Here is a 24,702-nt window from a genome sequence, read left to right as displayed (position 1 = left end):
GAGCCTTTTATATCTACAGGGATATCTTCCACTGACTCTAGAGAGGCCCGTCCACATTTCCTGACAAAAATGTGGACAGGCCAAATGTGTTCTGGTTGCAATCTGCATACCACACTCCTGGATGTTACCAAATCCCAAACACTGGACCTTTTAAACAAGTGTTAAATTTGTGGTAATCCTAGCACCATTTTTAGTGTAGAAGTAGAGAGAGAGAGAGAGAAAGAGAGAGCGAGACGTCTGGGGCACACTTGTTATAATAAAATACACATCTGACCAAGGGGCCACATCTAACCTGAGGGAACACCTGAGTGCCACAACATATAAAAGCTGAAGTGTGTACAGAGTTTGATAGATGAAAGGCAACACCTAAAGTGAGGCATCGACACCTTCAATAACATCTTGAGGTAATTAGTTCAATAATTGACATAACCAGGCATTTTCCACTCTCTTGATCTACGTTATCTATAAAACTGTGCGCCTGAAAATCCCTTTACCAACATGCTGTTCAGTACATTAAAACAGGAATTGAGATTTTCTTCCCAATGTTTGAAACCAAGTATCTGTACTAGTATGCTAGCGCTACAGTAGTAACAACAACAATAGAGCAGACAGTGTCAGTTTCACTTCTTCTACCCCGGCCTGCCTACTGTTATACCAATGTTCCATGTATTGACAGTTATGTATATTTTTACATGAAGTCCAATACTGCACTGATATTCCATCAGTCCATTGTAGTCCAGTAAATTCTCCAGAGAGAGGAAGATGCTGAAAAAAGATACCCTTGTGTACCGGTAGCACATCAGTTCAAATGTCAACGGTATCCGACCCTAATTGGAGACATCCCTACTCAATGCAGTGCCCCTCACTACTCTAATAAGGCATATGCGCTTGCCTTCATCAGTGCATTATCAGATGAGCTGTATTAAATGCCACTCTGAGCTGATAACAGCTGTTTTCCTTCTGCTGTTTCCGTGGCAATGCCACGCTGAAACGCGTCCCTTCTAGGATTTATAGCATGCGTAGGGTCTTAATACACTATATGTTACAAATCACAGCACCAACAGATGCAACACATGTGCCAACACAAGGCCTGGATGTCAACTGTTGTTGAACTAAGAACGAGAAGCTAAGCCGAGCTGACCACAACGTATCGACAAATCTAGACTCCAGCAGCGAGAGGCTTAACACCTACCACCCTTCACACTTTGCTCTTTGCCACCCCTCCCTTCCCCTTTGATAGCATCACGCCGACACAAACACATGCATAGCTCCTACGCACACCGACACCCACAGCACCATGAGCTCCATCCAGACTCCTCACCCTCTCCCCCACCCTCCCATCACACAGTGACATCCAGGAGTCTCAGCTGAATGATCACTCCCTCATTTTCTCCTGGTGGAAGAAGAATGCAGAGGAGGAGGGATGGAGGAGTATCTCCGATCGATTCTCGCGTTTGAGCATTCAGAGCGGGCTTCACATCGCATTGATTTAAGCACCTCAGTTCTTTTGAAAGCCATAGTAATTTAGAAAAAAAAAAAAGAAACATGAAGCCTTGAGTGTTTTTTTATTTTTTTTTTATTTACCCCAAAGAGCTGTAAAAGTTGGAATCCAAGCAAAGCACACTCGCACTGAGCCGCTATAAACTGCCATAATGAAGCAGAGCACTGCAGGTGTGTGTGTGTGTGTGTGTGTGTGTGTGTGTGCGCGCACGCGCACGCGCGCGCGCCTTGCAGCTGCGGTGAAAAAGCAAGCCCAGGCCAAGTGCATAGTCAATGAAGACACTGTGTGTTGAAGCCTCCACGCTGTGCCGCAGTGTCCTGTAATGTGTCCAGGCAGGACACCGGAGGAATGTGGAGGCGGCAGAACAGAGACACCGACTGCAGCGGGGAGGAGAGGGAGCAGAAGGTCCAGGTCAATAATATTTCCTGGAGCGATTAATAAACCCTGACATGTCCACACCCCCCCTCCCCCCCCATCCCACCCCCCCACCCCCCTTGAGCCCATAGGGGAGACTGATGAGAGAATTCTAATGAGAGAGGAGAAGAGAGTGGAGGAGAGTGCTACCCCCAGCTCTCCTCGCCTCTTTATCCCCCCCTTTCTTCAAGGCCCTCTCTGCAAATGTCACAAGCTCGGATGAAGGGGGAGAATATTGAGCCGAGTTAGTGCCGTGTGTTGATCCTGAGGGGTAGGACTCTGAGGTTTTGTGGTGTGGAAACTCTTGGCGCCATTCGGGACTTTCCACTACACAAGCTCGATTGAATTTTATGTATGCCTTGTCTGTTTGTTTGTTTGTTTGTGCGTATGATGGCTGAACAGGGGATACCCAGCAGAGCGCTCATAGCTCGCCCCCGGGGCTGTGTCTTGTGGGTAAAGCGTCGCTGCCTCTCTCCTCTCCATCACCTCTGGAGATGTCATGTTAGCCTTCGACCCCTGCATGGCTCAACTGCTCCTCTGGGACCTCAGCCCGTTTCCTCCCTCCTCTTGCTCTCTAGCTTTTCCCATCTTGTCACCGCGTCGATCTCTAGCCTGACCTCTCCAGCATCTCAGAGGAGTTCGCCGACTTCCTTTCCCGCTCTCTTTGTGTGTGTGTGTGGGGGGGGGGGATGTCCCACACGTAAATTTAAACCACGCAGCTTCCTCTGCCTCCGGGTATCTAATCTCTCTTTTCTTATTTCTCGCTCAGCACAAACCAGCCAACACCACAAGTCTCAAATTAGACTATTAGTGTTCGTCATCATTTAGCTCGGGTCAGACTCTGGGCACACAGCTATCATCACATTGTGTGTGTGTGTGTGCTCTCATCTGTGTATTGTCCTTTCTCCATTTAGCACTCCGCAGCTAGTCACCAGCCATCAGCCATAATGAAAATAGGTCATGGGAGATGTCAGCTCGGGGGGAAGATCTAAGGCGTCCTTTTTTTTCCCCGATAGGAGACATTTGCAAGCAGCCCGGGGGGAAAGGGTATTGTCGTGGCCTGCTAGTCGGACAGTTATTTCAGTGCTATGTGTGTCCTGAGTTACCCAGCGTGCACAGAGTTTGCTCTGTCTCACGGCAGGTCGTCCTGGGCTGCAGGATGGGAGGCCTCAGCTGTACTGACAGGAGCTGCAGTTCAAATGCCAATTTAATGTGATGGTAGAGGGAGACTCCGCCTCAGCTGAAACCAAGGACAAGGATTTCTTAAAACAAAACTTTTTCTTTGCACCTCGGCTTTTTTATAAACAGCATCTCAGGTCCCTAACATTGATCAGCTCCTTCAAGGGTGAAAACATTAAGAAGTTGGCTTCCAGCATTTACGCCTAGCTGGTTTTAAAAAAAAAAAGAGATTTTTGAAAAACAATCACACAGACATTGACGCCCCTTTGCTTCCTAATCAGGCTTAATCAGTGGATGTCGCAACACTGGCAAGTGTGAACTCGGCGTACGTGTTAGTCATATGATATCTCAGTATTTGAAAAAGCACACTGACGAAATCGATGTTACGCTGTCGGTATTTAGACATGATCGGACATCAGTGGAGGAATGATGGAGAAAAAAATGTCTGCCAACAATGTTTTAACGACATTATCCAAGAAGAGTCTGTGAGGACCAGTCGTTTGCCTGCCTCCGTCAGAGTATTTTCAGTAACTAAGCAACCAACCATAGTGTATATGATCTGCTTCTTGTTTACATCAGGAAGCACAGGCCCAGTGTAGATGAACTGCCTTCTGACACACGTCTTAGTCTAGAGGAAGATTATTTCTCAAACGGCACTAAAACGCTGGTCTGGACTGAGATCCTTCTTTGCTGTTGGTCTTGATGTGATATGTACTTCATGAGTACGTGTTTTCATACAGCCAATGAAGCTGCTTAATTTCGCAATCAAATCCTCAGACAGCAGCTTTCCACGTCAGAATCTGCGTGAATATTACTGACCGTAATCATGTCATCACGCAGTCGAGCCTCTGCCTCCATACTGTACCTGACAACACCGCGGCCGCTGTTATGTGTTCATAGAGACCCTCCAGCATCTGGTATGCGCTCTGTGACTCACAGCTCCGTCTCCAGCTGATTACAGCCCTGCCACCTGTGAGTGCCTGCATACCTCACAGCATATAAACAAAAGGCTTGGACATGCACAGATATCATCGTGTCACATCACACAAGCCAAGCAGCCGAGAACACAAACGGGCCACTACAATGTCTCTCTTTCGCCTTCTTTCTTCTAGCTCCAAGCAGGAAAAAAGGCAGCGTGGGGGATTCTGACTCATGGTGAATCTTTTATGGTTCCAAAACCAAAGTGCTGATAAATGTTTTTTTCCCTGACAGTGTTTTGTTTTGGAGGATGAGCTATCCCTCTCAGCGGACCTGTGTTTTCCTTGTGGTACGCTTCCTGCCTCTGTCATTCCTTTAGTCTGGGTTTTAAAAAAAGAAGCCCTGAGTGACATAATGATACCCCTGCAGCTCTCCACTATTGTCTCACTAATTAGCCCCAGAAACCCGACTATCAGAAAGGACAAGCTCGTTACAATTAGAAGATAAGACGGAGAAATTGGCTGTCTTCGCCTCTGACAGGAAACGCGGTGTTCCCTGGCATCGCGTCTTCCCGTGGACAGAGCTCTGTCAGTTCCACTGAATGTGGTTTTCTCCAGGCACAGAGTCTCTCTGTCTCTTCAAATACATCAGCTGGGGAATTCGGAAAATGGGCGGTGGGTGTAGGGGCGATGAGACGGGGTGAGCGGCCACTAGGTACATTGTGTCCTCTGAGCAAAAAAAGCTGCCAGATTGTTTACCCTTCAGGCTACATGTTGTTTTTATATAACCGAAACCTGCAAGACGGCTTTATTAGAGGGAAAACAACCAGAAACTTGAAGCCTTCTGCCCTTCTTCAAACGTGTCCGGAACATTTTTACATTTTAAATTGGTTTCTTGCAGAGAAATGTGGAGGGGGGAAATCGATACCAATCTCATTTTCTGCACAAGGGATTTCAATTTTGGTTTACGCTGAAGTTAATAACCAGACATCCACTGACCTGTAACTAACTGGTTAATTTCTTAAGAGAGGAAAAAAAAAGTGAATGACATGAAATGCAAGAGGCACGGGGTCCCAGGGGACGTGCATGGGGAGCGAGCTGTCACAGTGTATTTGACGTTATAGTGGACGAAGGTCGACACTCTTGCTGAGGTTGTCTGACGTGTGCCGGACAGAGTGAGGAGCACACTGGACCATCTCCCAGTCAGCTCTGAGGAAGAGACAGATAAGCTAGTCGTGACTTAGTTTTCACCAAGATGGTGGGAGGATAAGGTGTGAGTTGGGTGGAGCGGGGACGACAGGGAAGTGCAAGGGTGGAAATGCTTCATGTCTTAAAGCTAAGCTAAGCTAACCCTGAACGAACAGAGAGTGGCATCTGTATGTGTATATTAATCCTTTAAACCAACTGAAAATCCCACTGAATGTAGGCTACACAGTAATTATTATGATAAGCACTGTATGTCCAGACAGATAAAGTGGCTGTCCGATGTTAGCCTATTACAGATTTAGCAGTAATGCTAATGCCAGCCGATAAGTAACGAAAGATTGCAGTAGCCTGTAGTATGTCACAACTTTAATAACTAAATTAACAAGATTATCCATATTCAAATGTTGTTATTGTTATATTGCCGTTACATTTTATATTATATACCCATTAACTTCCATCATTCTCTGAACTCCCACTCTGGACTGCTAGTTGCATGGCTAACTGAGCTAACTAGCTAGTTATTTAGCAACAGTTAGGGGTCAGTCTAGTGATATGCAGCCCCCCACTGAGTATGGCGAGTTTTTACCCATTTTACCTTTTAAATGATTATAGCTTAGCATGGCCCAAATGATCTTGTTTAATCTCAAATCCAGTTGTGTGTGCAGAACACTGATATGACACCTGCCATGAACAAGGAGGAATACTGAAAAGTGTAATCTGTCAATTAACCTCAACCCTCTCCAGAAACGACATTATTGACCGGGTGACACTTAATGACACTCGATGACAACAGTCAAACAGTTATTCAAGAAGTCGTTGTGCACACACACTTTCAAATATAGTGTTACCCAATGGATCCACTTCGTCCTACAGTTAGCACATATGGTCACAGGTGACGGCATCAGTGCTGGCACCATTACTTCTGGTTCAACATATTTATCCTCGTAAGGAGTTCTATTTAAAACAAGAACAAGTGACTGTGTCTTTGTTAGCAGCTTGCTCACTGTGGTGCTACCGCAGAGTGAGCTGTGCGCAGAATAGAGAAGTCTTATTTATAGAGCAAAAGCTGCGAGAGCTGATCAGTGTGATGTCGAGTCATGCTGCGGTTGGATGCTGTATTGTGTTTATTCCCTGTAACTACAGTAACAGGTGTAACATTTCTGTGGTTAGGGTTGGTTTTCACACACTAGAGAAAGGTGCCAAGGGAGAAGTTGATGCTTTGGGTTTTGTGTGTGTTGTCATTACTCTTATGAGTCCATTAAATATATTGAAATGCAAATCACAGGAGTGCCCTTATAGTTAATATTAGGTATATGTTTCTAGTGTGAAGGAAAACCTCTAAAAGAAAAGAGTAAGCGCTCGGTAAATTTTCAAAGGAGTCCGATTCGGCCAGAAAACTGCAGGTCTCATAAGTTCACGCTTTCTATTCGAGTAGGTCGTCCTCGTGTCACCTCTCTGCCTCTGTGCTCTCTGCCTTTGGGGCCGGGTTAGCTATTTAAAGGACAGCGTGCTACATTCACAGTCCTCGCTGAGGACATAAAGCTGGGGTGTCCATGTCCTCCCACAGATGTGAGACCACTTCCACACTTCCGATGCAACGTAACCTAGTCGGACAAGGTGATCAGTGTTGCTCCCTATCCACCGATCCTTGAAGACCACATCCATGATCTAAATTCAGGCTTTTAATACAGAGCAGTTCATGTGGATATATATTATTTAGAAGCTGGTTTTCTCTTCTTTCAGAGGGGATTTTAGAAAGTACACTGTGGAAAATGTAGATCTGATTGAACACCTATGCCGCTGTTCTTCAGAATGTGTTCCCATGGTAACCTGGCCAGCAGTACCGCCACCAACGTGTGGCACCTGTGGGATGCTGAACATGTCAGCCCAGCAGACAGACACACTTTGTAAATCTGAGAGCCTGATGTCAGTTCGGGTTTTTGTCTGCGTCAACAGCTCCTGGGGAACAGTGACTTTTGGTAAAAAGCGTTGGAAGGAGTGTTAAGATAGAATACATAACATTTCTGGATTCAAATGTCTGAAAATTGTCAGACCTTTTTGTTGTTTCCAACAATGTACCAATTCAATTCAGTTTAATTTTGTTCCTACAATTTTTTTGGAAAGTGAGGGAGTGAATAGCTTAAATATTCTTTCGTTGGTGATGGTGGTTGTTTACAACCAGTGAAGACAGCGGTTATTCTTCCCAGACAGATTATTATTTTACCATGCATCAGCCATAAACTACCTAGCATGCTAACCCTAACCTAAAGCTGGCCAGCTTTAACAAGCTGCTTGGCCTGCCTACATTAAACAGTTCATTGTTTTTATGTAAGTCTGACAAATGTATGCTTAAGTTATAAGTATAAGAAGGACTAAGCTTTCTTTAGTTAGCATGTAATACTGAAGAGAAGCCTGCTAACTAAGGAATCGAGTTGGTCCTGAACCAGATTGGGATGTGACTTTGCTCTGCTGATGATCCACCTGTTCTTCTGGTATTGCAATGGAAAGTTCAAAATCTCCCAACTCTTTGACTTCTAAGTATTGTCAGAAGAAAAGCCAGACTTAAATTAATTAAACACAAGAATAAACTGGGGTATAGCTAACTATAAATGTCTGTTACAAAGACAAGCTGAAGCTAGCTTGGCTGCTCATGTTAGCCTCTGGTAGGTCTGCATTCAAGAACCGCCAGGGATATTGTTCAGGTTTGGAAGATGTGTTTAGCCACCGTGTGCTGTCACGAGGGCTAACGTTCAGCTTATTGTAGGCTGGTTACTTGGTAAACCTCACTTTCTTGTGTGTTACATATGTTGGATCAGGCATGTGGGGACGAAGGCTTTAGAGCTGTCGGTGCCTCTAATTCAGCTGGACCTAATTTAGATACATGAAGATCAGCGTTGTGATTATCATGTGCAGTTGCATTTCTGTGTCACACTCTGCAGTATCTCACACCCGAGCTATCTATAGCACCATTGTACAGTAACAGCTCTACCTCTGCAGCGCTGCTCTCTTGCCAATCCGGGTCCCTCCCCTCCTGCGCTCCTAGCATTGTCATTAATCAATTCCTGCCTCCTTCCCAGGGCGCCCAGACGCTATGGCAGTGGTAATGACCTTGGAGACCCGCTGGCTCCGCTCTGCAGCGTCAGCCCTTCACCGTCTATGGGAACAAATGTAGCATCTCCCAAAAGAGACCTGAGCTGAACGTGTGAGAAAATGCATATGTGCTGTTGTTATGTTTGCATGCAAGAACTTTTACTGCATGAAAAGAACAAAGAGAAAGCCATGTAGGCCAACGGCAGGAAGAAAAAAACATTTTTAAAAGCTGGTTGCCAGGTTTAGACCAAAACATCCTGTTGACTGAGATATGGCAGCTACTGTGTCTGACCCTAAAAGCACCACCATTAGTGCAGTCCTCACTGGAAATGAGAGCTTTTAGCTGCTGCACATTAGTTAAGAATAACACTGTGCTAGATGAGAAGCGATTATTGATAATCCTCTTAAAAACATTCCAGCCATAACTGCAACGTTTGAGAGCGGCTCTCGTTTAGTGTACGACTTAGCGTCGTCAGCCCCTTAAAAGCTACTGTCAAATTCTGGTCAGGCATGGAAACCAAGAGTGTAATTGGTTGTAAATATTTACTTTGGTCTGTCGTCTGCACTTGCACCACATCTGAGCTTACACTCGGTCGGCTTGTTTGAGTGTCACTCGTGTGAGTGTGACACAGACGCACACAGTCACGCTTAATTACTGTGAGGCGCCACTAGGTCTTTCAATCACTTCTGATCCGCAGATTTACACGCCTGCACAAACGCACTACATGCATACGTTTCAGCACCAAATCTGCTAACAATTGGCATGTGAGGCTATTGCTACGGCTGCTTGGCATGAAATACACACTGACACACACACACGAGGACACGCACATACCCACAAATCCACAAGCGCACCACAGGAGGGATCCATGGGAAACACATGTGCCAGAGCCTGCTTGAGACCCAGCATGCCAGAAATCATTCTGCTCGTGGTCCATCATCCTCAACATGTGTGTGTGTGTGTGTGTGTAGGAGAATAATCTCTCCGTGAGGGTCTCATCATCCACCAGGCCCCCTTACACCTCCCAACCTGACAACATTGAACACCGCGGCATCCATCTTTCTCCCACCCTGACACCTCTGGGATTTACCTCCACTCCCCCCCTTCAATTATTCAGCAGCAGCGCAATTACGGGCTGGAATCAGAGCCATCGATAGCCGGCGTAATGCGCGGCAGCTGGGCTGAAAATGACGAAACTAGAGCTGTGACACTTCTCATTATCGCCCGGCACTCTGTGATTACCAGCACTCTGCTACTGAACAGGTATTAGTGTGAGAAACAGGGAGGGAAGGTAAGAGAGATGAAGGCGAAGAAGAAGAAGGGATTGTGTGTAAAGCTTGGGGGTTGTCAGCGTGGTGATGTATGGGAAATTTAATGCTCAACTTGTAGAGCCATTAAGAGGAGCAGAAATGCAAAACATACAGTGGTAAACTAATGAGTTCTTAGGCTCCTGAATTAAAGGCCGCAGGCTCCTATTTTAGAGGTCTGAGTTCAGGTCAGATGTGCATTCTTCAAGGATAACTCTAATTATAGAGAATTGGGAAAACAGGACGTTTATCCAGGGAAGGGGAGTGAGCCTGATGCTAAAGAACTTTAAATATAAATAATCCAAAAGCTTGTCTTTGGACACAAACAAACACAGAGAGTAGTAGCCGTAAATCCATGTAGCCGTTGTAACAAAGTGCCAGCGATTAGCCACAACTGGATTCTCCCCTTTATCAGAACCATCATTCAATAAAAACTGCACTGTTTGACTGCAATGTAAAAACTTGTGGACACAAAGACACAGTCCTACATTCACTGCTGTTCCTCGAGCAACCACACACAGGCTAAATACTGTAAGAGCCACTATGTAAACACACCAACGGGTAAACAAAAAGAAAGTAGACCAGGAAGTGCGCTGAGCAGTCAAAAGACACAGGGAGACCTCAGGGACGTCGTTCTGTGTTTACTTTCAATTGCAGCATCCTTGATTTTTTTTTTTCTGTAAAATTAGCTTAGCAAGGATGAAATGCCAGCCTGAGTTTGTCCAAAATATTTTAAAAATCCTGTCGGTTTTATTTGTTGCATGTCCTTGCCATCTGATTGGACTGAGGTTACTCTTAATTTCTTCTCGTGCATTTACGTACAGGAATCAATGCAGAAACACAGTTATAGCCGAGACCAGAAACTCATTGGTTAACTGTTTACTGAGCTTGTAAATCAAGTGAGAAGTAGGGTCATTTTGTTAATAATAATAATAATAATAATAATAATAATAATATTATTTTTCATACACTTACATGTAATCTGACCTCTTACTGAAACCAGTGCAGTTGCCCCCTGCTGGTCAGCGGGAATGCAGTTAAAGCACTTTCCACCTTTCAGATCTGAAAGCTTCCCCCTTTATATTTCTCACAGTCATTTGCTCAGACACCACATCCTGTCTGACGCTGAGCCTCTGGAATTTGCTGAATTCCATTTACACATCCGAACGAATCCGAAACAATAAACAAAATGATGACTGGTGGTCACATTGTTGGTAAATCACCTCTTTAACTGACCATAAATTTGTCAGAGCCCTCTCTACAAAGTTGGAACGGTCAATAAACAAGATTAAGCAGATTAAAGTGTAGTTCCATGCTGATTCATAACAGCTGACTCAGATGCCGCCTTGGAGCCAGATTTGAGAGCCTAAGAACCAGCCAGACTGCCTCCCCGGAGAACCGCCAGGGCTCGTTTTTATGTCATGTTATTCAAGCGCAGAAATAACAGGCAATTGAGGAGTCCCATGGGACAGAGAAACCCACCTCACTCAAATACGTTAAAATAAATAGCAGTGTCAGTGCCTGTAATGATGACAATCCACAAAGCTTTTCTTACCGAGAGATTTATTTAACATCAGTGCCGATGCAGAGGCTGGTGGCTAAACAGACCTAACCCCTGGAGAAAAGACAGAGAGAGAGAGAGGGGATCTTGCACAGAACCCCCTTATTTTCAGACACCGAGAGACAAGAGATAAACCACACTCCTTCAGGATCTGTGCAGGACTGACAAGATCTACCCCCCCCCTCCAAAAAAAATATCCTTTCATTCCCAGAGAGGAGGAGGAGGAGGTGGAGGAGGAGGGGAGGGAGGACAGCGGTGGAGAAACGAGTGATAAGCACCGCTGCGGGAGAACAAAAAGCCACTTGATTCTGAGGGGAGGAAAAAAAGGGGAAGGAGGAGGAGATGCGGGACCAGAGAGGGGATAAGTGAACGGCCCACGCTGCGAGGATGAGGAGCATGCCTCTGCTGCTCTGCGGAGATAGAGCAGACCTGTCTGCACGGTGCAGATGCAGACCATAAATCGCTCCTGTGAGTCTTTTAAAGAGTGAGACACGAGGAGCGTCCCCAGACCGTCTGCACGGAGAGTGAGATTTTCACTGTCAAAAATCGTCTGCGTTGCGCATCATCCTCCCGTTAAAAACAGGCCCCTTCATTGCGCCCAATCCGGCGACAACAGGTTTGACGCACAACAAAACAACTGGTTTTTTCACAGCCTTGGCAGTCCAGATGCACAGCGGCTCCAGCTGGCCACCTTCTAGGGTGAAACTGGAAGTGGAAGCACAGTAATTATGTTACCCCCAAAACCTCAACCTGACACATTTTTCAAAATCCTCTTTTGCAGGATCACGGCCCCTGCGGAGCACATTATGAGCAGCACTTTGTTGATTAAGATTGTGTAACCCCTGTTGTTTGCCTGGATGCTATAGAAATATGAGTCATTCGGCGAGGCCTTGGGCACCATAGTGAGCCTCATTGTCCTCCCAGCCTAAGCAGGCTTGTTACGTGAATGAGAAAGGACACACTCACACACACACACACACCATATTGAGAGCGAATGAGCGCGTTACGTCGCAGGCCTCTCGGAGAACTCGCTGCCCTCTTGGAAAAAGGAAGTGCAACATCCAGTGTCCACACAGCACTGACAAAAGCTCTGCAAGACAGGGCTGGTGTGCAGGGAGAGTCGTGGGCAGCCACTAACAGGTCCTGACAGAGGCATGGAGGCATGACAGGGCAGCAGAAATCATGGACATAAACACCAGGCAGGGGAACAGGAGGAGGAGGTCGTGGTGACATATTAGGTATCACTAAATCTCAAGAACAGACAAATGTTCTTGACCTGCAGGCCGCGGAGGTAACACAAGGGTCAAAACTTCAGCTCTGCTCACTCGAGAGACGAGACAGAAAACTCAAATCAACACAGTTTCGTCCCAAACACCTGACAACAGTCTAAAAGTCATTACCGTCCTAACATGATCACATTTCTTTCAGCGCGGTGAACAAAAAACCCCGCCGACACTCGCAGCGAAAATGAAAACAAAAGCCTCTGTGCAAATACTTTTTTGACCCGGGTCTGTTTTTCAGCGCTGAATAGGGATGCTGAAGGTTGAGGAGCTACAGGGGACTGCAGCATTATGTAAAGTATAAATAAAGTGTGGAGGGGGAGGGGGGGGGGGGCTTGGAGAAAAGTCGAGAGGGCAAAACAACCTTCAAGTGAAGAAGAAATAACTTTGCTGTTATGAAAACATTTCAGAAGCTTGTTTGTAACGTAGGGATGTACTCCATCTTCATTCAACTAGAACTTGGCGAGAACTTGCGACGTGCCATCTGGGTCATACTTCTAATAAAAGCTACTGTATTTGCACACAGGAGTGCATGCGTGTGGGCCTGCGTGCATGCATGCATGTCTGTGTGTGTGTGTGTGTGTGTTTTCTGCAGTGTAAGCACATGCTGTCCTCCATCTGCCGTTTGATAGAGACCGTTTCCTTTCCTGTGCAGTCAGCCAACCAGCCAGCCGGCCTTCCTGTACCGCTCTGCTCCAGAGGGGAAGCGGGAGCAGGACTGCCACACACTCCTGACAGAAAAAACCCCTGGATAAGATACGTACACATGCACACACACACACACACACACAGTCGGACAGACAATGACTTGGCCACACATTTCAACACAAACACACTCGCAGTCTCCTCTCCTTTCTCTTTCCTTCCGTCTTGGACCCCAGGCTTTGTTTTTTTCCATCCCTCCTTTTACTCCATTTTCCCTTTGTCCTTCTTTTTCATGGCCCAGCACCTCCGCAAGTCATTAAAGAATATTTGGCTTTTGCAGTTCCAGCATCGCTAATCGTCACATCAGTTTGGCGAAATTCCTGTCGGCCGTCGGCACAAATTGTGAAAACAGGAAAGTAAATCGGTTCTTAAATTACAGACTGAGTGAGTGTGTGTGTGTGTCATTTGACAGAAGCAGACAATCTATCTGGGAAGACCTCAGTAACCTCAGTTAACGGTGGAGACTACGAATCTCAAGGCCATCATGCCTAACACACAGATACCTGTAAGTCTTTAACATTAATTATGCCACCGCTTAAATGTCACAGTATTATTCTAAAAGAAACAAACCTCAGAAAAATCTGCCTCAACGTCAAAAATACTCAAGTCTTAAGTTGAGGTTTGAAATCTCAAGTGAGTGCAAGTGTATTCAGCCTAGAATAAGTGGACTAACTAACCCTAAAAAGGGAAGAGGTGTCTGTTTTTGCCACTGACAGGATGAGGTTACAGTTCCTACAGCGATGGACCTTTTCGTCTCGCTCTGAAATCTCGGAAGGTGAGTTTTCAGAGTTCATCTAGATTGACAAAATTAGCTCGCTAGCCATGAATTTGGTGCGCACTGGAAACTCCAACATCCTCTCTTCAAATCTGACTCACGTTGCCGCAGTCGTCTTCCTGCTACATGTCACCTCTCGTGAGATTTCAGAGCTCCATGAATGAGACCTACATTCCTAGTTAAGAAAAGGATCTTATTGAACAAAAAGGTCTGTCTCCATCAGAATCACTGCTGTAGCATTGTCAGACATCACCAATAACTGCCTGAGCCTGTCACTGGCAAAAACAACGTCCAAAAACAGTGGATGTAACTTTGATGGTCGTAGTTGCCTGACAAGCAGCCGAGTCATGGCTGCCAGCTGCAGCGGTCTAATGGGCCGATTGCAAAACTTGTGTTGGGTAAGTAAGGTTTAAAAAATACCAGAATTCCCTCATCTCTATTTTATTTAATATTCTAAACAATATGGCTGATGTGAATAAGCGGCAGGCTGCACGAGTCAATGGAGTTCTCACGACTCCACACTGTGCTGTACAGTGCTCTGTTCTCACTGCTGTCCCACTTCCTGTTTCTGTTGCTTGATCCTTTTTACCAGCTGACACAAACAGCACACTGTAGCCCGTGAATCTCCAGATTGCGGAAGTGGCTGAATAGCCACAAATTTGCCAGGAAAGTGCTCTAAAACTATTAATATACCAAGAAAACAAACAGCCTTGAGGAACTCAAAAGAAGTAGTGAGGATCCCCAAAGACTAACCTCTTAAAAAAAAAAAAAAAAACTCCTGAGGCAGTGTTATGTCTGCAGGTAGCTTACCTGGATGAGTGTTGATTCAATGTATGCTGATTCTCAGATCCATAATAGCGGGTCACATGGTTCTGACAGAGTCCAGGAGTCACATTGTTACCCCTCACCAAGAACTTGGACAGAAGCTGGAAGTAAGGTAGTGCGGTCCACTCTCACAGCCCAGCGAGGAGAGACGATCCCTGGATCCAGGCGGTGGCGGCAGGTTCTGGGTCTCAGCGCTTCGCCTCAAGGAGCTCACCATGCAGGTTTTGTAGGGCAGCGCTGCAAGCCTCACAGGGACGCTGCTCACCACCTTTATTCAAACAGAGCGAAGAGGACAAAAGAGCATGTTCACTACACAGCAAGGACCTTGAGACACACATGAGGAGGAGAAGCTGTGATGCAGTTCCTGTCTTGAGCAGAAACGATATGTAGCAAGAAGAAGAAGCGCCGAGGACAGCTTCCCCAAAGGAGAAGGGCCGTGAAGTAATAAGCAGACCCTGGAGCATTATGAAACAGCACATTTACCCTCTGCACGTTACCCTCCGTGCATACTGATGACATTTAGCCTTGAGGGAAGTTTTCCTCATCAGCAAAGGAGCGGTGAGGAAGGCACCAAGTCTGAAGACGATGCCCCAGGGTGATACGCAGATGGTCACTAAACGTAACCATGGTGAAGGAGAGACTTGTAAATTAGTCAGGAGTTAAATGAGTTCATTTTTGGGAGGGGAGAATTAAATTTTACAGAGCGCCTGTCATGCAAATTAGTCTACCAAATCCAGCAGCGAACTCCCAGGCCAAACCTCATTTAAACACTCAAAAATTAAAGTTTCCCCTCCGTTTTTTCCAAATCCACTGATGGCGAGAATAAGCATATCAGCCCAGATTTGGAACCTCCCTCTGTCCCCTTACGAGCATATTAAGTCACATATGTCACAGATTTTTTTCTTTTTTTCTTTTTCTATTTTTGGTCTACTTGTAAGAAATATTACTGGTCTATGTTGCTCTATAAAGCTAAAGTAGAGATTGCAGGTTGGTGACACCTAATATATAATCCCTGCTATTACCCATGGGAGGCCTGTGAGGAAATAAAGGGGACAAGGAGCACACATTTATCTACCTGGGAACACCGAGCAGCGAACGGATCTGGAAAAGCAGGGTGTAAAAAAAAAAAAAAACCTCGTAAGTGCAGTTTTTTTAATCCTCAACCAAAGGATCCAGGTTGACAGAACGAAGTACACCAACTACATTCTTGAAACCGGGGAAACCTTTGGCACAGACTGCGCGGTCGCGAGTCGTCCTTTCATCCGCGCCCTCGCAACTTTGACATTTAGGAGATACAAGGTTTGCCGTCCACCAGTGGCTGGGGGAAGCATGCTGAGCGGTTGCCATGGCGACGTTCCTCGTCTAGCCGAGCAGATCAGGGGAGGTGTAAGAGAGGGGGTTCTCTCTTTCTCTCTCTATCTCTCTCTCTTTATCCCTGAGGCTGTATAACTATAAATGAATGGACACATCTCCTGCGAGCCCGCGCTCGTCTCCGCCTCGTCTTCTCAATGAAAATGGGCAGTTGACGTTTGCTCTATGGCGCCCCGCAGAATGAGGCGTCGTGTTTGAGGATTTCCACGATGGCACGAGCTAAAAAGTGTGTGCGATCGGAAAAGGCAGGGTAGGAAAAAAAAAAAAAAGATTGTATCGGCGTTCCCGCGTAGGACAGTTTAACATTTCACACCTCAGTTCCTGGAAAGCATCGTGAGGTAGAATTTCAAATCACACATCATGTCAAAGGTCATGAATAAATGATACGAGGTCTGACAGGGTTGAATCAGATCAAGCAAACTAGTGAATAATAGAGGAACCTCCCTGTAAGGCTCAACAGCATCAGAGGGGAGACAGCGTGAAAGCTGCATAATGTGTGTGTGTGTGTGTGTGTGTGTGTGTGTGTGTGTGTGTGTGTGTGTGTGTGTGTGTGTCCCGTCTGTGTGTGGAAGGGTCACCATTCGTGCCACTCGAGCAGCGTTGACTGGCGACAATCCCGCCCAGCCACTGGCGACTTGAAAAAGATAAGAAAGCCTGGCTGGGAGTGAGTGGGAGACGAGGACAAAGTGGTTATAATCTTTTTTTTTTTTTTACCTGCCTACAGTCGTCCCCAGGTTGACTCATTGAAACAAGGACGCCCACCTCACACTCCCTGTCTTAGCTGCTCGCTTATCTTCATTAAAAAACAACTAAGTTCCTTATCTTTTCTAAGCTACAATAACACCATTTTTATGATGTGTATTCAAGGGAAGCAGGAGCACCGACACTGACTGTGTGTGGTGAACCAGGCAGCCCTCAGCGTCCTTACAGTCTTACACAGATTACCAGAGCGCACCTGATAAACACCAAATAAATATGGGCCGGTCTCACACAAGATTCATATTACATTTGGATTGGTCGACTGTATCGGGCTGATACGCTCAGTTGTGTTTAACTTAAGGTTGTATGACGCAACGAATGGAGTGGGAACTTTTTACTGTCGCCAGACAACATGACTCTTGATTTAGTATGTTGTGATTTTTGGACTAGCCTTCCTTAGCCTTAGTCCTAGTGTGTTAGCTTCCAATGGGCCTGCCGAGTCCCAGCTGGTTGCCAGGTTAGTTGATTTCTGATTTGAGTTAAGTCACGTGACTCGAGTCCCCCCACATCTGGCATTCAAATTAGCATTAATAACACGAGGCTGGGTGTCACATCAAAATGAAGAAACCTGCAGAGTTTTCACGGCAGCATAACACATAAAAGGCGGCACAGAGAAATGACAAATCATCTCTGGCACTGTGTCGGATCTCTGCTCTCTGGCAGGCCAGATGCCAGGTCTGTGTGTGCGTGCCTGTGTGTGTGTGTGTGTGTGTGTGTGTGTGTGTGTGTGTGTGTGTGTGTGTGCAGACTTAAAAGACATGATGTTGTATTTTCTTTATATAACCTCGCCGTGCTTCATCCGAGGGTGTACCCGACTGGCCAACACATGGACCTCTTTGCACGTCTTGCAGACTCAAACACACAGTTTCAACCCCAAAACTCTCACACTGCTGTGATTTCCCCCCCGACAAGAGTCAGGCGAAAAATACATAGAGCCAAGGTGACGAATACCAGCTCAAAGAGGGATGGACACCTCATACACCTATATGCATACGTACACAAACACACACACACACACTTTGGCCTCTTTGACTCACCCACCTCTTGAGGGTTATGGTCAATCAGATTAGAGCATCATACCGAGATCTCTGCGGGCACCAACACAAATCCATTTATAGAGATAAGCTTTGAGGACGACCCACTGCCTCACACATGCACACATACTCACATGCACACACACTCACACACACACTGCCAGAGAGAGAGAGAGAGAGAGAGAGAGAGATGTCACTTCACTCGCTGAGGAGCCATCGGAGTCACTATCGGGCTCCGGCATCAGTCCAGAACAGCACTGTGTTTACAGAGGCCGTCTTTGACCTGCCAGTCATTGTCATAAACGCGAAGCCTCCATGAAAAGTTCAGGACCTTCTGCAGTGAGTTGGAAGACAAATCTCAGGGGTTGGGTGAGGATTCACGAGATAGGAAGGCAGCCAAAATGAGCTGTCTTTAAGACTTTACTCAATCTTTCCTTTACTTTTTATGAATTCCTGAATAAAATCACTTTCTCTGGCATATAATTATTCACATGAATCAACCTGAGAGGGAAAATTTGCAATGAAATCTGTGTTAAGGGGTTGCAATTAAGCAGCGTTGTGAGAGCAAAGATTTGAGCACTTTTTGAACACTTACAAGTCGGGCTTATCCGATCATCAGCCTGGCCAAATACCGGGGCTGATAGTGATTTTTCAACGTCAGAATCAGTGATTTTTCTGTCAGATTGCTGAATAAACTAATTTCAAAATGTGCTACGTTGGCTCTGATGCAACATCCCACAATGAATAGCCTGTAAACGCTGAACAATCTGAATCAGCAAAGTAACTAGCAACTAAACGTATCAAATAATGATGAAAGTTTTGAAGGTTTGATATTCGCTGCAGAGGACTATCGGTCTCCTTGATATCTAATATATCAGACCCTTACCTTTGAGGTCCTTACTCCTAAATGTCGAGACTTTCAAAGCCTTTATCTCACATCTGGATTCCTATATACCCTCAAGAAAACCAATGGGATTTTTGTTTGGGGTTAGGCAAGTTCAAATAATCTCAAGACCCCAGAGCTCAAAAAGAAGTACCATCTTTTGGGGATTCAGTGAGAAACAACAAACAAATCCAGCATTGTCAAAAAGTTTGGGTTCTAAAATTTTGTTTGGAGTAAACCCTCTTCGTGAACAAATCAATAGAGGATCTCTGCAGGGATATCAGGATTATACCATTTCTAAGAGGTTCCCTGTTAACTTGAGTGATTGTGAAGATGAAACACCCGGCGTTGTTTTTCACTGGTGTGTAGTGTAGTGTGTTCAAACTCAAGCAGTCTAACCTTGAAAACGTTTAAGACCTCAAATACTAAACTATTTTAAGGGGCGACAGGACTAAAACATTGGGAGCCACTAATATAGAGATTCTTTCCTTGGCAACAGTGAAAATTCGAGAGTATTTTCTGAATGCTGGGCAACGGAAAATAATAAGATGTACAGTAATAAGGTGGTGTTAAATTTTTAATGATAAGGCTTTAATTAGAATCGAGCAGCAGCAGCAGCAGCAGCGGCCTAGCTCCTGCTTCACCACATTATTGTTAGAGAGATATAAAAGTGAGAGAAGTGTGATTTATGGTGTTTACAGGCGAACGTGAGAGGGACAAAATCAGCCCCAAGATGAAAACCGCAGCCGCACAAATTATAATAAATGACTCTGCAGGAGGAGAATCGCACGGTGGTGTGGACTTAATGCCTCTGCGATCAGACGTGAACGGAGCCGCGTCCCTGATGAGCTGTCCTCACGTTGCGGAGCTTGATGTTCCGGAGTGAGAGGACACACTTGCAACACAAGGAGCGTGATTCCTGTTCCCCGAGCCTGTACGCCTCGCGTCCAAAACACACCGGTTTGGATCTTGGCATCCAGGTCTGCTGAGCGCCGCTCGGTGGCTCCGAGCCAAGGGAAGCAGGATGTGAATGTGATAATATCATATAGCAGCTCTTCCAAACTTGGCAATTGCTGGTATAATCAAATATCTGGAAATTTCCTAAAGGATGGGGGGACCAGGCAGGACTAGATCATTTACAGAGACGGCGTGCGTGATGGACTACATCAATAGTGTTATTCGTTTTGTTGGCAGCTAAATGAGAGCCCTGATTTAATGCTCACCTGTGGCTCTCTCTCGGATCAATAATCAATAGAGTGATGGAATAAGCCTCTGAGGTGTGGAAAATGTCCAAAGTCCATCAAGAAACTGAAGTGAGAAGCCGCTGCTGCAACGACTCCCGGGTGGATTTAAAAATATATTTAACAGCTTCATATTTCACGTTAACGTCAGTCGAGTTCAGTGTGAGATTCTCCTTTCGTGGCGTTATTAGAGAAGACATTTAAACCAGCGCTCTCCTTCCCTTTAACATCACTGCTCAGCCATTCTATCAGTCAATCCACCTATTCAGTCCAGAAATATCTCAACAACTTAAATAAAGATCGCCATGAATTCTTCAACAGACATTCATGATCCCCAGAGGACGTATTCTTGCTGACTTTTTCCACGGAGACACCAGCAGGTCGAGTGATTCTGATTCCCACATAATGTAATTACTTTTCCTCCACTGCTACCATATGGAATTTCAAAGATATAATTTGTAACATCTTTATCATACATTGTGTTGAGTACCGACGTTGTCTCAAACATTTCCAATAATGTTTAAACACCGGAGAAATCTGTTAAGATTTGGTCGCCTGGCATTGTAACTTCCTGGAGAGAGTCCGAGAGCCAGGAAGGAAATTGGCGAAAGGGAGCAAACGAGATGTGAATGACGCGTCTGTGAACCGTTCTGTCTGACTCACGTAGATAGCTTCTCAACAGCAGCGGCGGTTGTTTATAACAATGAAGACAACAACTCCCGAGAGCCCACGCCACTTCCGTCTTTTGTTTTGATTGAGACATGTCTAGGACCATAAATGACAAACTGTGTGTTCAAGTCAAACTCCTGAACAACCATCAGATTGATTGCCGTGAAATATGGTGCAGAGATTTATCACCCCCTCAGAATAAACTGCAATAACTTTGGTGATCATCTGACTTTTAATATAGCACTCTGTCAGGTCCAAATTGAATGGTTTAAGACCAAAAACCTGCAAAACTAATGACATTCTCACTGGCTAATTGATGCTGTTTACAAATGTTTGCATGCTGCTATGCTAACCTAAGATAGAACCATAGGAAACATTATGCCTGCTGAACTGCAACACACTAGCATGCTTAGTGTTAGCATCTTAGCATACTGACATTAGCATTTAGCTCAACGTGTGTTGACTTCTACCACTTTTACACCAAAAAAGTGCTTGTTTACGCAGCTTTCTTCATAAAAAACGATATACAAGTTGCTACTAAATGTCCGGTTGTCTCAAGTGATTTCATCCCTCATGGCTGCAGTATAAAGATTCTGCTTATTATCCTTTTCTTTAATGTCTTTAATGATGAAGGTCTGTGATGAAATGTAGCGTCTTTTTATTCCAATACTGTGCTGACAGTGTGTGGGAGCCCACCTCCTTTTCATTATATTCCACTCTCCTACGCGCCTGCCCCTTATGGGTTTGCATCGGATTATATAATATTTTGGCTGAACAACAATAAAGAAAAAGGAGAGGGGCCGGTCTGGACAGCCCGTCAATCCAGTTTCTCATTTGCAGGACCCAGACATGACTTCCAGCTGGCCACAGGCCTTGAAAAAAAGAAATCTTCAGTTCATTCTCACTGCAGCGTGTAAAAACAGACATTATTCAGCCCTCCATCCCTCAATCCGTTACACTCGGTGGTGTCTCTCTTCCCTTTCCTCCCCTCACATCCCTTCCCAGAGCTTACGCTCGCAGGCACCTGGGATCAGCTCAGACAGAACGGGGTTAGGATTAAAAACAAGTCCCCAGCCGAAGATTCCCTGCAACACTTAAACTTCATGAACCCACCGCCTGGTAAATATTCATGACGGAGAAACAGTGGGATTCCTCGACCAGGGGGGGGGGACTAACACAAAAACTATTCTCCTGTACACACAAAAAGACACAAACACACACACGGACTGACATTAATGGGCCTGTAAGAAACATGTACACCCACACAAAAGAGAAAAAAAACACACAAGGCCCCTGGATTTCTCAAGCTATCTGTGTGTATATCTGGCTGCTGCCCAGGGCTACATGTCTTGTCTGCCTGCACAACCTTGTCTGGGAACGGAGATGTTTCACACGTCGGAGAGAGCGAGAGCGAGAGCCATGAACGCCTCCACTTCTTTCACAGACGACTGCCAAAAGTAGGAAACCGGAGTGAGAAATCAAAACACAAATGAAGCCGTGAAGCAACACGTAACAACCGCTCTTTTTTTTTTTTTTCCAGGAATGGCTTTATTTATCCTCTTCGGATTATTGTGAAAGAAAGGTCAGGCTGTCTACAGGGTGATTCAACGCGACAAAAAGACATGGACTCTTGCTGTAGGCTGTGTGAATAATGAAAATAAAAAATAAAAACAACACCGCTGTCCCTCCTGTCTGTGAACGCATCATCGTTGGCCACCGGTCAGTGGAGCAACTCAGACGACTCGCTGTCCACAGGCAGGAAGAGAGACCGTTTAGATCACATCCTGTGTGTGAGCTGGGGTTTACAGCCAAACACAGGGGGGTATAAAATTAGCCGGACTGTGAGAACCAGAATGAGAGAGGGGCAGAGATAGAGAGCGAAAGGACACGCTTGACCCCGAGATGCACGTAAAAAAACAAAAAAACACAAGAAAAAGGCAGACAAAAGGACGCAGGAGAGGGAGAGCGTTCTCTGGGTGCACCCTCTTCCTGCCGAGTGTGACAATCCCAGCTACACTAACACAGATGTCATCATTTGCACAACGCTGGCTCAGTTGTGTGCCATTTTAAGCCAGATTAGAGAAGGAAGCGGCGCACTAAAAACTGCACATTTGCGAGCGATGACCTAGAACATTTTTCGTGGGTGTGACTCCCACCCGTAAGCCAAGTATTACTTTTCTAAAATGAGTCATTCTGTAATAAATGTTGAAAGGAAAAAAAAAAAAAACACTGTTGACATGGACCAGAGGCTCAGTGGCACTGAAGGGCTTAGGGCGAAACACAGGAGCAAAAAGTTATGGATGAAACGTGGAGGGATAACTTTTCTTCCAGAAACTACTGGTGAGAAGTGGGGAGTCTTAGCAAGTTAGCATTTTAATATGTTTATTTGAGGTGTCATTAAATTTCATGTTCTGGACGCCTACGCCGCAAGCTCAGCCAAGAAATCAACATGTCCTTTAGAATTCTGTATGAAATGAAATCTCCCCCAAGTCTCTTTTTTCATATCAACAGACACCAAAAATCTGTCTGAATGTTTTATCACCCCACAAGCCAGCGTATCGGTGTCGGAAATCCTGATTTTATCGTGGTTTTGATTTGATATGAAATTTGATTATAAGTGCTTTATAACACGGCAGCCCAAAGTGAGGCCCGTGCTGAAGGAAAGCCAGGTGAAGTTTTCTAGCTCACAAAACATTTCTGGAGCTTCCATAAAATGGTTTCACACAGCTCATCCGGCATGATTCAACAATCAACTAACATTGTTTTACACCCTTGTGACGCGGTTGGTATGTGCCAGCTTCTTTTAGCTTAGCAGCTATAGTGAAGATTTTGGCTTCAAAAAAGAGTGTAAATCAATTTGGGTTCTCAGGGCTTCCGTAGACCTTTATTAAACCTGACAACCTGCATGGAGCCACTTTATTATTATTTTTCCGGTTGCTTTTCGATATTTTAAAACAAGTCCCCATTTACTTCTGTTACTTCAAAGAACGTTGCTACGTTGTTTTGCTGTGAAGCTCCAGAAACGTGTTTTTGGACTACAAAACTTCACCCACCTTTCCACCGGCATTGGTGTAGAGTAGATAATGACCAGCTCATGTTTGAGTGAACTTACCCTTTAAACTGACAACTGATATGAAATCCTCACCCCATGCCCAATTATTGTAAAGTGAAATGTGAGTCAAACAGATCTGCTGCAGCTGGACACATCTCATAATGTCCTGAAGTAAGTATGGCTGCGACAGGAAGCAGGAGCTCATAGGAAGAACGCCCCTGTTAACTTAAATCAACAGGATATAGATTATTTACAGGGTAACATCCACTGCACTCGAGAGCAGCGACCGGCCACGCCTGAAGAGCTTCTCAAGCCTCTTTGCATCTTTTCCCCCTTCAAACGGCATCGCTCCAGCTGATCTACAAAGCGGGCGCTGCACATGTGAGTAAACACTGTAATCTAGTCATCAGATACAGGGGAACTTGCACCAACCCTCCTTCCAGGAAGTAGTCCCGTAAATACTCTGCTGTGTTATCGTCCGACGTGTAACGTGAAACACATCGAGGACCACTGGCTGCAGCTTCGAAGGGCAAAGGGATCAGATGTGCAGAGCTGTCGGTCGAAACCCTGACCACAAAATTTCGATATTTTCAAAAAAAAAAAAAAACAACAGAAAGAAAGAAAGTTACGATGGAATTACATCTCTGGCTGTCGTTCGTTTAATGAGCGAAAGCCCGAGAGAGAGAATTCGGCCCCCTGACTTCAGCGCGCAGTGTCACTGTCTGCCACGCTTCAAACAATATCGAGAAAAAAAAAAAAGGCAGGATTTTCTTCTTGGATGTCAGGCTCACATTACGGATGCAAACGCCAAGGATGTGTTATTTTAATCTGTATCCTATCAGTTACAGCGACCCAGAGGGAAACCACGATTCGGAGATCTGAGAGAAAAAAAGCCCCGCCGTTGTGCTCTTGTCTTTAACAGGTTACAGGAA

At 45.4% G+C, this 24,702-nt stretch overlaps 1 protein-coding gene and 1 long non-coding RNA gene across 6 annotated transcripts in view; one reads left to right on the top strand and one right to left on the bottom strand.

Annotated features, from left to right (window-relative positions):
- Positions 1-22,394, top strand: part of LOC119010116 — a 66,529-nt gene extending 44,135 nt beyond the window's left edge. The window contains exons 5-7 of one of the 2 annotated variants that reach the window (XR_005071907.1): positions 13,574-13,666; positions 22,057-22,175; positions 22,259-22,394. This is a non-coding gene — a long non-coding RNA (uncharacterized LOC119010116). The remainder of the gene's footprint in view (positions 1-13,573; positions 13,667-22,056; positions 22,176-22,258) is intronic. The other variant, XR_005071906.1, reaches the window with a different exon arrangement.
- ptprea (protein tyrosine phosphatase receptor type Ea) overlaps positions 1-24,702 on the bottom strand; it is a 60,191-nt gene that overhangs the window by 15,114 nt on the left and 20,375 nt on the right. For all 4 annotated transcript variants that reach the window (XM_037081987.1, XM_037081986.1, XM_037081989.1 and 1 more), the window contains exon 2: positions 14,747-15,029. The gene's annotated coding sequence lies outside the window, so the exon portion shown is untranslated. The remainder of the gene's footprint in view (positions 1-14,746; positions 15,030-24,702) is intronic.

The sequence above is a fragment of the Acanthopagrus latus genome, chromosome 20 (genome assembly GCF_904848185.1).
Source record: "Acanthopagrus latus isolate v.2019 chromosome 20, fAcaLat1.1, whole genome shotgun sequence".
In the NCBI taxonomy this organism is placed as follows: Eukaryota; Metazoa; Chordata; class Actinopteri; order Spariformes; family Sparidae; genus Acanthopagrus; species Acanthopagrus latus.
The sequence above is the reverse complement of the archived record's forward strand: the minus strand, read 5'-3'. Positions and strand labels throughout refer to the sequence as shown.